The following is a 15,533-nucleotide window of genomic DNA, read 5'->3' as shown; positions in this document are numbered from 1 at the left end:
GACACCTTTAAATTAGACTCGGTTACGAAATTCAGGTGCACCGGTAGTTTCGTGGTTCGTTTACCTGCCTTACCTGGATAGTCGAAGAATACATATTGTTTATTGCCACTGCGCTACGCTGGACAGTTTGCGTAGTTTTAGTTTTGTGGCGAGGCACAGAATTGCCGGGCTAGCCGAATCTACCCGAGCTACGGGGGTTCTTCTTGAACCAGGAAGTCAAAGAAGGAACGATTGACGGCCTTTCAACCCTCTGTTGACCGCAATTGTTCGATGCGCCGCTTCCGCGTTCGCCTCGGCCTTTGTTCCGCAATTAGCGGAACGAGTTTCACCGAAATATCGCTCGACAGTTTCTTTGCAAAGATTGGAAGATGCTCTGAGAGGTGCTTCGGCAATTTAATCCCGCAGATTTAACGACTAGCACGATTTGTTACAAGAAATTTACAATAAGAAATTTTCGAAATATTCTTGTTAAGCTAAATTTATTTTATCGACATGCATGATTTTAGAGAAAGACATTTCTTCTAGGGACTTACTTTATAAAATATTTAACGTATTTTACAAAACTCAGCTTTATAAAAACCTGTAGCTATTCTATCACTCGCGTTTTAGAAATTTCTTCAACGTTATCGAGCACAGAAACGTTTGTTTTTTAACGTTGAACTTGTAATAGCTTTAAATAGCTAAAAAATACCTGTAGTTAACCTATAGTTCTATATATATAGAGTATGAGATTTTGATAAAGACAGGATTCATCTATACGTGCGTCCAATCCTACAGAGAATGCTTTAGACATTTATTTTGAATTCACTTTTTTCTTATCAATCGCGTGTCTATTTATATGAACAATATGTCTATACGAGCTGTTTGTCTCGCCCTAAACCCAAACCGTTTAAAACCAACTGTATAGGATTTTCACAGTACTTGCAAATGCGGCGAAAGAGCGATGAAAGAGCGGCGAAAGATCGGCGAAAGATCGGCGAAAGAGTAAAAGAACGCTCATACCTTTTGTTTCGTCTTGCCAGAATGCATTCGTCATGTCGTTTTTTTTTTTTTTTTTTTTTTTTTAAGGCGGGATTGGATAACGTCCCTTGCACAAATTTACTCGGTACGTTAATTAATTACGCGGATACGACATTGTTAATTTTTCTACGGTCGACGAGCGTTCCTCGCCGCGAGCCAACAACGCTCCTACAGGAATAAGGTTTCGGAAAAATACACGAGCGGAACGGAATAGTAAATGTATTGTAGTAATGCTACCGGGGACTGCAGTGTGTTATGCCTCGGCACACACCACTGGTCACGCGCTCTTTTTCTTCGGCCAGTCTAAAACGAAAGAAAGAAAAAAAGGAGATCGTGCGAAATCGTGACATCGTTACTATCTCCTATGCTTCAATGGCGAATCTATTCGACTTTTCGACTCGCTGAGTTATACTTGAAGCTGTTCAACTATAACGTTTCGACATTCTCGTTATTTACTCGAACGAAATAGAAAGTCAACATGGAAATAAAAGATGAAATATACTCGGCCAAAAGTTTGGGCACAACCGAAGAAAGGAGGGTTAGGAAGGAACGGAAGAACTAAGTACATCGTCGTTCGTTTCTTCATTTTAAAATATGACTTTACCACTGGAAACGAGTATATTATTCTAATATGACATATTTGAGAATGGAAAGAAAAGGAGATCTTTGCTGCAACGGAGAGGAGAGGAAGAAGCGAGATTTTCAAAAGCAGCAAAAGTAAGAAAATAGCGAAAGTATAACTATCAATTTAAAGAAGTAATATTTTAATTTACTAATTATGATATGACAGTCAATATTTTTAAAATTACAGCAGGCAACGGGAAAATACATGTATAATTTTGAAACCAAGGATTCAATTCCAATAGGAAGAATTTTATAGGTGGAGTTTAAAGCTTGCCGCTGCTAAAATGGTAAATGTGACTTATCACGTTTCTCCATAGTTATAATACAAACTGTAGGTTTATCAACGTCGCATCTCGATTCTTTTGTGCATATCTTTCGTCTGATTTTACTGTTTTACAAATACATAGTTTCACCTTAACCGCAGATTGGTAGTACATTAGAGGTTCAGTTTTCCCTTTGTTGATTATAGTTTGCCAATGATTGTATATAAATATAGAAAAATGATAACTGTAATCGAGGGAAAGGTTTCTCGATCTTTTTTCTTTTTTAGATAGGTTTCAACGCCTATACCATTTATAGGAAACCTTTATGAATATGTTACGCGAGTTGTACGAAGCTTCGTTAGCGCTGTAATAAGATGCAACTCTCGCGATTACATTTGATACGGATCGGGAAATAATAATATTCGGCATATGTGATAATGTAATTGCAACAATTGTACAAGTTGCAACTGATTTATCGCAAATATTTACATACCTAGTTACAAAAAATTCGCTAAAAAAAAGAGTATGCTATTGTAGTTTTACATGTTCGCGTGTTTGAGTTGAGTGTGCTTCCGTAATGATTTACGTTTGTAATCTATGTAAAATCAATTTCAATTTCTAGATCATCAGGCTGAAACGAATTTTAATATTACCACTAGAAATATCATGAAGATTTTGGAAAGGATAAAAAGACATATGTTTGGCTGCGAAAGTAAGTAAAAAGGCAATCTTCCTAACATTGAATTGCATTTCGACAACGCGTTAAATTTAAAAATTGTCTGTAAGAAGAAAAAAAAAATCCGCTTTATGCGTTCTTGGCCTGTAGTAACCTTCGTACACGCACATACGTATGCAGCGTGAAAAAGTGGACTTGCGCTGTTTTGGAATTCATGACTCAATCGTTTCGTGTACAATAACCGCTATCAACTTTTCATTTCTCGCTTCGTTCGGAGCTTACTAATCGCTGGTCGTTGGATTTAGGTCGAGGAAGTGACGAGTGGTGCGAGTTTGACACAATTTTCTCTATGAGTCGGCCGAATGTCAAGGTGTAAAAGTCTTGAGTGTGACGCGTGCGTGTCTATTCGCCGTCTCGAAATGCCCGAAATTCTAAGCACGACCGTTAGCCTAACGTTTAACTGTATAATCGTGGCGCAACCCGTACGAAAAACCTCTCTCTTTCTCTTGCCCTCTCGCTTCGCCCTTTCTCTGACGCTTCGTGAATTAATGCGCGCAGGTTCGTCCAGCCGTAATGTCAGATGTTGCTGTACTCCTTACGAATGCGCCGTACCGCTACGGACAATAGGCCTCGTTAATGAGATCTATCTTGACGAGGATGTCTCCTCTATGGGTACCAGGTATCGAAGATAGTATTTGGTATAGATGGAAAGGCAATAAAATACGAGGTACATGTTATGATCGGGGTCAACGTCTCGGATTTGAACTCTTAATTGGTAGTTGTAGGTAGGATACGATGGCTTGCCAAGGTATTCGAACACTCTTAGAAACTCGTACGATGAGCTGGTATCCACGACGATGGCGAAAGTCGTTTATCGATTCTCCAGTCTTCTCTCGTATATTGACTCCTGGTTGCCAAACTGGTTCCCTAACGCTTTACCCGAATCTATATAATCTATATAATCGTTCTTCATTGAAATCGACCAACGAGACAACACGCGCTGTCTCGTTTACCTGTTTCGTAGTACGATCGTTTCTTCTTCTGCTTCCGCGAGATAACACGATTTTCAATCGACATTGAAACATTGAAACTGACATCGTAGCGTCTTTATCATCACGATGAACACGAAGCGGCGTGTTTTTTTTTTTTTTTTTTTTTTTCTTTTGCCAGAAAGAAGAGAATACGTAGAAGAGAGACGTAGAACGCCCTTGATAAATGTCCAAGTCCTTGCAGTGCGGCACGTTGCAAGTTGCGAGTCGTTTCGCATCGGTTCGCAGCGAGAAAAATGATCGTGTTTGCGCAGATCGACGATTGGCCAATTCTCGGCAGCACAGTGTGTCGAATGTCCCCCAATGGTATCGTCTATTTTTGCCAGCTACTTACTCGTAGAACGGTAACGCTGGCGTAGCTACGGCGTAATTATAAAATGTTGCAACAACAGCCTAGCCGGTGCAATGAACTCACGAATGTACTGTGCCATGACTCTTTGCCGGCCAACAGTCCAATTGTTATGAAACATCTTTCCATACGTTTCGTGAACGGCTACCTCGTCCAGCAATTTTGTACTTCGCCCCAAAACGAGCGCATGCCTTACGCCTACGTTTATCTTTATCCTCTGCGGATTTCCTAATAAAATTGTTGCTTACAAAACGGCGCAGATCTTGACAGAGTAGTACAAAATTTGTTCCAGTGGTTCTTATCGCGTTTCTTAACCTTTTTTTAATGGTGCAGCAAAAATACCCGCGCTGCATAATCCTCCATCCCTCCTCCTGCTCCATCATTCCACCTGCCCACCACGTAAATTCAATATCTGTATTGGCTTGTATAACAATTTACCGATTAATTATACCGATTATAGTATAAGCTTTCGTCGTATATACACGATATATACGAATAATTGTATACTTTTATATACGTATTTGGATATTAGCCAATTTCATATCTCGTTCATATATCGAGTATTATATTACCGTATCAAATATAGATTCCGTGAAACAGAATTTGAATTATAGAATATAATTCCGTCTTATTCTAAATGTAAATATCGTTAAATTGTATATCTTATTATAATAGTTTTATAATCTTATTATAATGTCTGCATAATGTCGAGTTCAGTGTTTATACGTATGAAATTTTACTGTATCAAGTAGATGTAGTAAAATATAGTAGATTAATTAACTAAATTATCGTTTAATTTAAAACGCGACATTTGTATTTTTTCGTAATTTGTTATATCTACAGTAAACAAGTGGCCGACTGTCTTGAGATTTGGAAAATAACAGTACTTCGCTGTTATCAATCTTCGAAATATCTAGCCTTCGTTCAATCCCAGTACACGAGAAAGCGATAAAATAAACTGTAGGCTCGTATTAGTTGTTTATTATTCGTTACTGATTAACTATATGTAACTATATGACAACTGATATAGTTATATTTCGGAATATTATTGACGGAAGATTAGGTTTACTTGCGATTAGTTGTTTCTAGTGTACCAGGTGTATAGAAAAATTCGTGGCAGACTTTATCTAGGAGCATGTAGTAGTACTCGTGAAAACAAGCAAACAAGTTTTAATATACACGAGTTCAACAACTATTAGTTTCGAAATTACGAATTGTTTAGCGTGTAAAAGTCGTTATATTTTGTTATCGTATCGTTGTATTGGTGCAATTAATTCCAATAATTCTGTCAAGTAATAAAAATTCCCATTGTACAGGGATTGTACGCATTTGGAACAAACACAAGTTAACAACTGTTTCAAATTAGATGAAATAGAAACATTCTTCTTTTAGTCGGATATACACGTTTCTCAATAGCATTTTCTGGTATAATGAAATATCGCGTATAAATAATTTTTAGAAAGTTTTCCGTCCCGTTCAGCTTGATGGAGAACTACGATAAAATACAACACCGAAACCGACTTCAGGCATTGCGAACGTTTAATCCTTCAAGTACCAAGGTCATTTAAGCAATATTTTTCATTCGACAATATTTTAGATGACAAACGTTACGTTTCTGCAAGTATATCGAATTTTAATAAACGACACATCCTATTTTGCATTACTTTAGGCACGTTGAAATTACTTTAACTAGAGTCCTGCGATATCAGAGTAACGTCCGATACAAATGACGAATACCTAGGTAGAAAGGATTTTCCTGTTACTTGCAAATGCACAAAGCAAAGAGTTAGCGATTCTTTTCTTATTTCTATAAAGATTCAATTTTTTAAATTCTCCGTGATGTATTATATAATTTTTTGTTAGAAAATTAAGAATATTACTTTCTCTCTCTCTCTTTCTCTCTCTCTCTCTCTCTCTCTCTCTCTTTCTTTCTGATTATTTGTCATTTATATTTAATTTTTATTATTATGGTATTAAAACATTAAAATATTGCAATAAATTTGTAATAATTGAAACAATTGAAAGTCTACGGAATATGCAAAATATACATACACATAGTTTCGATGACACAATTAATTTATCGTTTTGTATGCATATCATCTACTGGAAATAGTAATAATTCAGATAATTAAAAGATTATTCATTTTATATGCTGTTCTATTTTGCCCCGTAAATTTATTCGTTTATTATATTTTTTATTCGTTATTTATATTACATTGTGATATTTCGTTAATGATTGCAAAATGCAAAGGATACCTAGTCGTGATGATCGCTTTATCATTTTCATTTTCATCCGTTCGAAACTTTACGTTTCAACCTGAGTTTCCCTAAAGAAACTTACGTTTCCTAGTTGTGTTATTCTTTTAGCAAATCAATGTTACGATATGTATTATTTTTACGGAATTGCAGGAATTTTGTCAGCGCAAGGACACGGATAAATTGACAAAGTCCGTTAAAACTTGCTCGTATCTTTCGAATAAATCGAATGAATCGAATAAATTTCTTTGTTATTTTTGCTCGAACTAATAGCCTAAGAAGAATCATGCGCCATCGAGAAGTATGAAATGAGAGTAAGATATATATTTTATCTATTTATTAGCTAATAACATTAGCGAATTGATTGAAGCGATAGATTATTAGATAGATTGTTGGACAATGGGCAGAAACGTACCCATTCTTCCATTTTTATTCCGTTTTTTATTATGTTCCATGTATATTATATTTCCGTACATCGGCGGTATTTATTATAAATTTGAAAAATTGAGAAAAAAATTGAAATTTATTATAGCAGAATCCGATCGATTAATAATACAAGTACGATGATAAACGCAGCGACGTAGAAATACTTTTTGTAACCACTGTAAATGTAGCGTAGGCAGGTAAATAAATAAAAACGGTACGGTCACAGAGCGAGAGTATTTTACGCAGGGCCATGGCGCAACGCGCGGCGGCCACGGGAACGATGTTATGTAAAATCGAAGCAAAAATTTCAGCCACGTAGAAAAACCGCGTTCTACAGTTGCTGGGAACCTCGAGGATACCTACTTGCCTACGCTACCGAGGAATTGGCCACCACGACCTGGCCGATTGGTCACGATCGTTGGTGTTGGTTCGTGCCTTCTCGAATCGCCGCTTCTTTTTTCCATCCTCGATTTATTTTTCCGATATCGCGACATTGGCGTTATACGTTAATTAATTAATCAATTAAATTAATTTCGAAATTGTCCTCTCTCGGTGCTATTTGATTTTTGCTTAGGTTATTAATTCGGCTCGATCACGCTCTCCTCTTAACGGACAAAAAGATATTTAATATTTTTGCAAAATCTGTGGGAGAGAGTCGACTTTGTCTCGACAAAGTCAATCTCACGCGTCAAGAATAATTATCTCGTTTCGTTCTTCGAGCTTAACAAATTTGGCAACCATCGAAAAATACGTTTGGATGGGAAAATAATTCAAAGCCGAAAATCGAATGTATTAAGCGGCGTGTACTTGTACAATGGAATTGAGAATTTAAGTTAAGTCGATCTATTTAGCTTGTGAAAGGCTGATATCGCAAAGTTATCGTATCGTTATAACTTGTAACCCTAGCCTTTCTTGTTAGGGAACGATATTCATTCGGTAAATCTAAAATTTCATCGATACTTGAATTTAGTAGCGTTTAGTTTAGTTTAGTTTAGTTTAGTTTAGTTTAGTTTAGTTTAGTTTAGTTTAGTTTAGTTTAGTTTAGTTTAGTTTAGTTTAGTTTAGTTTAGTTTAGTTTAGTTTAGTTTAATTTGGTCTAGTATAGTTTAGCTTAGTTTAGTTCAGTAGAGCCTGGGATCGCGACGAATCAGCTAAAATATGTAACATCGTAGAAGCGTAAGGGCGCAACGTAAATCATTGGTAAGGATATAGCGATCGATCACGAGTACGAGGAAAAAAGAGAAAAAGAGGGCGGTTGGAGAAGTTGTAATAGGGCCAATTTCACCTTATGAAGGATCGCTGCGGTTTTCTCCGTGCAGCTGTCGCGTCTGTGAGTATAGGTATAAGTAGTATAAAACGTACATCGCGGTCGGTGGACGCGTGGCGGTGCGTAGGTCGCCGGTGCGTGAGCGTGCAAGTTCAAGAACAATGGCGCTTCACGATCTGTATAATGTAGGTACAATAGGATTTTACGAGGCGGCGGTGCCGGCTGATTGTGATTGTGATGGTGCGGCGGTGGCGGTGGCGGTGGCGGTGGCGGTGGCAGCGACCAGCTCTCGTGCCACTGACCCACAAACACACTTACCTATGTTATAGGTACTATGCTGCTATATACACTGTTCTGCTATGCCGTGCCGCGCCATTGTCGCTATACCTTAATGCCCATACACACCGCGTTTCCGTCTCTCGGAACGTGTTTGTGTATGTCGTCCTTGGAAGATTTACTCGCGGACCTGATCGTACTGCCGATGCCGAGCTTCTTGAATTTTTCATCGGAACCTGCACTACCGTGAACCGAAAGTAACTTCGTATCGAGCAACCAGGGCAGTAATTTTACGGTAAACGTTTCACAATCAGAATATGTATCGTTATTCGTTTCTATAAGACATGCATAATCGGTAAAATCAGTCTCGCTGTTTTTTCATTTTCGCATTTTGAGCACTTCCGCTTGAAAGTCTTCGCACACCTCCTACTGTCGATAAATCTTTGCTACTTTGTATAAATCGTGTATCTGACATTGTATAAACGACAAATTGATCTTTCAATCATATCGTATAACTGTATATATTCATTATCGTATAAGCCATCGAACGACTATCAAACGAATAATTACAACGAATAATTCAACGATCGTATTTTTCAGTCTTTGTAGAATATGTAATAGCGATGCCGAGAGTGCTTCTCCCCTTTAGAGGGCCGGTCTACGTTGACAAATATGACAATCGCCGCATTCGTAACCTTATAAGTTGGTAAGACGATAGAACGACCAGTAAACAACGTATGGGAGACTGCATACTGTTTGAGTTTAACCATAAACTCGTGGAAAAGTATGATAAAATTCGTACGAATCCGCCCGCGCAACTGTGTCTGCAGGAACGTAGCCTCGTGTAATCCGCGTCTACGTACTCCCGCGTTTTACTCTCCATCTCGATTGTCCCACTTGGTAAACAGGACAAAACTGGAAGAGCAAGGCTGGGGTCCTGCCGGTGGCGGAGAGCGGCAAAAGCGGAAAGAGGTGGTCGATCCGCTCGACTTTTTACCATCGCATCGTCACGAATCCGAGACGAGAGTCGCCGTGTTGGAAGGAGGCAGTAAAGTAAGCAACAGGACGGAAGAGGAAACCGAACCAGCCGCGTTAAGATCGCGAACAGTTCGTTATCGCCGTTACAACTTTGAACGCCTCGACCCACTCTTGGTTTCCGATGCCAAACAAAATGGAAACAATCTGATCCCCTCTCCACCGTTGCTTCCTGCTTCTTCTTCGTTCTCTAACTTTTTCATACCTCTTCGACCAGATTTGACTTTGCGCTGCGATCGATTCGACCGTGGAGCCGATAAATATACATATGTATTAGGTTGTCGGAAGAGTTTCTTTCGTTTTATGATGTTTTCCGTCTATTATACGATAGACGCACGACGTTTTTTGTTTTATATTATTTTGTCGTATTACGTGCGATCCATTTTGTTATGTGGAGATAAACACCGCGACTTGGTTTCACAGACTTGGTTTCACCTGGTTTGTATGAAGGCACACTGTTGCAAATAAGAAACACGTAAATAAGAAAGAAAGACACTTTTCGGACAACCTAACATATCGTCGATCATATATGGTCGATTTAGCGAAGCAGAGGTGCAATTAGAAAAACTAAATTTCGACGAAAGTCGATTTGAGATAGGATAATTATATTAAATTATAGAATAATTATAAAAAATTATTAATAACCCGATCATTCAGCGATGAGACATGTTCTTTTTTCTAATTTAGATAACCCTCTGAGTTTTCAGGCTATTTGGTAATTATTGTGGTTAAAATTAGTTAGTTTAGTAGTAGTAGTAATTCTTTACGGGATAACGTCGCGTTAACCAGGAAACATTTTACGATGAATTATTTGCAATTCTTCTTCCTCTTTTAGTTCATTTACGCTATCGAGTTCCATCGATTCCACGGTTGTACACACCGTGATCGAGAGAGGAAGCTTAAAGAATATTTTAAAATATCTTTTTGTCGCTATTTCTTGCTTCGCTTAATTAGTTAGATTTTGTCATATACAATGTAACACTAAGCCTAACGTCTCTTATAATACGATCGTTGTACACAATTTACGATTATACACAACGAACACAATGGCCATCTATTCAATGATACGTTCGTATGTTTAAATGATTCGTAATTATATTATGAAGATCGCCGTCTATTATATACTCTTCAGAATGGAAAACTCTCGATTCTCGTCAATCGTTAATTCTCCTTCGAACGAGTCGTTCCACTTCCAGTTAGGATTATAATTAATGAAGAATGGCCTCCTGGTAGTCTCCTTCTTTTATCTTGGAATTTAGGACATTTTTTGCCGGTTCTTGATAAAAAGATTTTACGAGAAGCCGCGATCTGTTATTTTTATGAGATCGGGCTTATTTTTACGATCGTGCCGACCAACCGCGCATACCAGAAGCAACACAAACTAGCTATCGATTCCTTTCTACGCTTCTTTTTTTTTTTCTTTTCGTTCGTCCGACGAATCGAACCGGGTCACATTTCCTTCGCGATGCCACGACAATAGATAGCGAGCAACCTTTACCTAGCTACGCTTAACGCAGAATTCGGATGACACCGGAGTTCCGTTGCCCAAATTTCTCCCTCTCTCGTTGATTCTGCATACCCAAATTCGGAACCTGGTTTAGTCGTACAGGGGACCGCCCCCCCTCCCCCCCCCCCTCCATACACACTTGACAGAATGTCCTCATTTTTTTTGGGGCCTCGAGGGCCGCGTGACTTCCACAACGTAACAACTGGGAGCTACGACGCGACATAGGCTCGCGTGAACTTCCAATTCGTCCCTTCGAATTCCGTGAACGTGATATCTCTCTGGCGGCTAATTTTACCGTTCTTTGTTGCTTCGATTCATTGATATCCGGACAGCAGCTCCTATCGCGTGAACGAAAAACAATAGATACGTAGCGAGGGAAATTGGTGAGCTTCTCTTCCAACTACCAACTCCAATTTCGAATTTCATATGTACCACCACCGTTTTCATACCGTAATTTCACGTGACAACGTGTCTTCTTATCATTTTCGTTAGCTGTTTATGCTTTGATACACGTATGTAGTAATAATGTTTCTAACAGAAAGAAAGCATCTATTATCGGTAGGGATTCTGCTCCGGATAACAGTATTCGAACAATTTGGGACTTTGGATACAGAAAGCTCTATTATTATATTTTCTAACGCGTTTGATACGTATTACGTAGAAAAGCTAGTTGTTAATATGCTATATCGTTAAACAAATTTCTTCGCTTTCTTTCACAGAAACATGCGATTATGTGCGATGTCTTGTTTCAGTTTTCTACTACACTCTGGTACAGTCATTATTTTCATATGTGCGATTAATGAACGAAATGTGCGATTTTACCTAACTGGATCTGACGATCGCCGGCTTCTCCTCTGTTAATTTCACACGCATTCCATCTATGTATTATATTTCCGTGTCGTGTTAATTTCTCTTGTAAAACGGTAGTCTCGGATCGTAGGAAACCTTTTTCTTCCTTGAATTTTTTAAACAATCGTCATTTTCTCTTTCGAATTTTCTTTCTTTCTTTCTTTTGAATCGCATGTACGGTTTGTTTGTTGTTAAATTTTAAGTAGTGTTTAAAATAATGTTGGTAGCTATCTCTCTATCCGTCAAACTTTCTGTAAATATGTCGCATAACCAATGCGGAAGGCATTGGTTCATTTTCTTTACTCATCTTATTTGAGCCTAGTGACGACTAATGACGGAATAGCTTACTTTTACTTGAAATGATATTTCTCTTACTGTTCGTCAGCGGATTATTCCCGGTAATATCTTTCCAGATTTGAAACATTATCATCGATAATTCAAATATTCCGCCTTCCTTCGGATTTATACATTTGCCAGATATTATAACGTTATAATGTTTAGAAATTGTTATAATACTTACAAATACATCTAAATTACTTGGGTATTGGTTTAATTATCTAATACCTAATACGACATTTATACGTTACTTGGATATACTATATTTCTACGCGCAATCCACTGATGAGAAGTCATACGAATATTTGACTTATTCGCCATAATGGATAATATCACGAGCTTTTTCAACGTTTTATTGGTATCATATCGAACAACTCTGTGCGCTAGCTTCTTTTGGATCGTACAAACGTGTGGTGTCATTGGAGGCATTGTTAAAGAGTTGTACACCTAATACAAAAAAGATATACGATATAAACGATATATTTCGTGAATGTATCGTGTGCGTTGTTATACGAAACATTTTGACACTTTGCTAACACTTTTACGTAGTATGTATATGGGTATATAGTGGTATCGTGGATGACGATGATATCGTCGATAACGAAAGACATGGCGCGCTGTATGACGGAGTGCGACGTGTTTGCCGAAATTGTGGCGGATCGATTGCCGATATTGGTGCAGAGCGAAGAAGAACAGTCGAGGTTGCTTGGACGCGTTAGGCGGTGAAAGTGTTTGTACTGTAGAATTTCTTTCGTTTCAAGATCACCGACGATGGAGGATATTTGTGATTTTGCAATTTTTTGGCAGTATCGTGAAAAATTGTTTACCGTTGTTGCGATACTCGAGAAAAATGTTTTCCATCGTTGTATTGGGTTATTTATTCGCGGAAGCGGACTCTTTTCAAAGCAAATGTTTCAACACTGGTGATATCTTTGCCTTTTACTCCCCCTATACCTATCCGTTTTATTCATAAATATTCTTCTTCGTTTCTCGCTTTCTCTGCTTGTCTGCATCCTCGATCGCTCTTATCGCCTGTCTGGTCGTTCGTATCGTCACGTTCGTTTACAATTGATTCGAATTGATGCCATCAACTTCCAAATCAGTCATCGTGTCCGTTTCTCGCGTATGTATGGCAGATATGGTAAAAACAGCGGTGGAGGTTCGTTTGCCGATGCTACGTTGAGCGAATTTCTTGAAAACGATAAATTAAATGTGTTCCTTAACACGAGCAATATTACGCCTTGTATCGTACGTAGTTGCCGATTAAGCGTTTCCGAGGCATTTCAAAGTTATGTACCGAGGCCAAATGCCGCTTCGCGAATTCAAGCAGACGGATTGGAAAGAATTTTCTTCCGCCGTTCCGTCGCGAAGCCGAAGGATTTCAGCTTGGCAATCGTAGACCAAAGCGAATGAATTGTTCGTCTATCCGTATTCAACTACTTTCGTTCCTAGCGACTGTACAATCGAGCGATTCAACATTTTTGGCTGGTATCATAGCCGTGAAACGTTGCTAAATGAACGCAGCCTACAAATATTGACTTGGAAAACAGAAATAAATACGGTGAATTATTAAATACGTAAAATTACTTAAATAAGCTTAAATAGGTAGAAAATGGTTTTGTATGGGAGAAACGCTGTTATTCGGAGTAAGTGCACGTTTGAATCGTGCATTACGGGGCGTCAGCCTCGAAACAACGAGTTGGCCGTTCACCGGCGATCAGAGCGGCGCAGCGGCTCGTCTCGGCGCGATAAACAATTACGAAACGGATTGTTAAAAAAGGAAGTAATACGGCTTGCGCATATTTATGTAACGGCTGCACAGGCTTAGCGACCACGAGCGTGTAACGGCAACGCGAGTAAGTTTCCTCGTGAGCTAGTGTATAACATCCGCATCGACAGCCTATGTGTGCACGCGCCACCCAGGCTACAGGCTACAGGCTACAGGCTACAGGCTACAGGCTACAGGCTACAGGCTACAGGCTACAGACTTCTTGCCTTGTACACCTGTGCACCAGCACGTATGCCTGCCACGCGTGTGTCCGCGTCTGCGTTACACTTAACGCCTATCTCTAGTCATCGGCCAATGTGTATGGTAGGGGTAGGATCCTCCATGCTCCAGTATACCACCAAGAAATTTCACTTGGTGCTCACCACGACTCCACGATTCTTTCCCACATATACGTGTACGTATACGTATATGTATACGTGCAAGAAAACTCGAGCGTTCCAATTACGTCTACGTATGGGTATATGTGTATTATGCGTTAGCCGTATAAGTATGTAAGCGAGTTTTCGTGTTCCCATTATGTGTACGTACGTAAACGCGTACGTGTGTGCGCGAACGGCGAATTCGCGTGTTCCTTATTGTGTTACCTGCAGGCAAGTTCGATTACGTGTATAGGTAAACGTACGTTGCAAATTGCGTGTATCTGTCTGCCTGCAAGCACACGTACGTTGAAGCTCGTACGCGTGTTACCGGCCGTTTAATCGGAGAATGGCCAGCCAAGTCCTTGGCAAGGCCGATCGAGACATCATCCAGCCACCTTTTTCCAATTAGCGGACGTCTGGTAATCGGCAACCGACTTCCTACGAACAAATGCACGCGTCTCCGACCGCGCCGTGTGTTTGCGAATTGCCTCGTTCTTTCGAATCTCTTTTTATCCTGTACTTTTTCTTTTGCGCGAATTTCTATTCCGACTGATTTCGGCTTGGTTAAATATTTGTATGCATCGTTGATCGTGACGAGAAGTAGGAGAAGTGCCTGAGAAGTACTGAATTATTTATCGAATAAAATATTTCGATTAATTACTTTTAAACTAAATTCAATGAAATTAAACATTGTTTCGGACTAACCGGTATTTTTGAAAAGAAAATTCCTACGTAGTGTTTATAGTTTATCGCAGTTGATAGAAGTGAAAATTTTAATTTGCTATTAAACGTAATTCTTTACGTTTTGTTAAAATTGATAGTAACGCCAATTTAATTCTCGAGCTGGGGACTACAGACTGTGGTAAAAACGGAATTACACATTTACAGCGTTATTATTTCCACTCCATCGACGCGTAGAAAGCAAAGAAGGTACGGAATCTTAGACGTTTGCAATTTATGACAAAATTGTTTATAGGTATATAAACGGATGAAAAATACGTTAAGATTAAGATTAAGATTAAGATTAAGATTAAGAAAAGTTTCCTATAAATACCGATGTTGGTATTTATAGGAAGTTGATAGGTCGAAGTTGGTGCGTCAGGGTTCATTGGTAGAAGGAACGAATTTTTCTATCATTACCGAGTAAGTGAACGAATCAAGCCCCCTCCCTCTACCTAATCTTTCCATGAAATATTCATAGAAATTTACGTTATCGGCGATCATTAGCTCCAATATAGATCCATTTCCATATTTATTTTAGCAACTTTTAAATTTTCTAGCGAGGATATAAAGCGAACCGCTTTGTATCTATGGATAATTTTACATCGAAAGTTATGGAAAAATGTAAAGTATCAAAGCGATTGAAACTTGTATATACGCTTGTACACTTGCTGGATAAGCATCAAATTTTCTGATCGTTCGTACAAGGATTAATTAATTGATGGTAGGTAC

Source organism: Bombus flavifrons, chromosome 4 (genome assembly GCF_040668555.2).
Source record: "Bombus flavifrons isolate JBK064 chromosome 4, iyBomFlav1_principal, whole genome shotgun sequence".
NCBI classification, from domain to species: Eukaryota; Metazoa; Arthropoda; class Insecta; order Hymenoptera; family Apidae; genus Bombus; species Bombus flavifrons.
The sequence above is the reverse complement of the archived record's forward strand: the minus strand, read 5'-3'. Positions refer to the sequence as shown.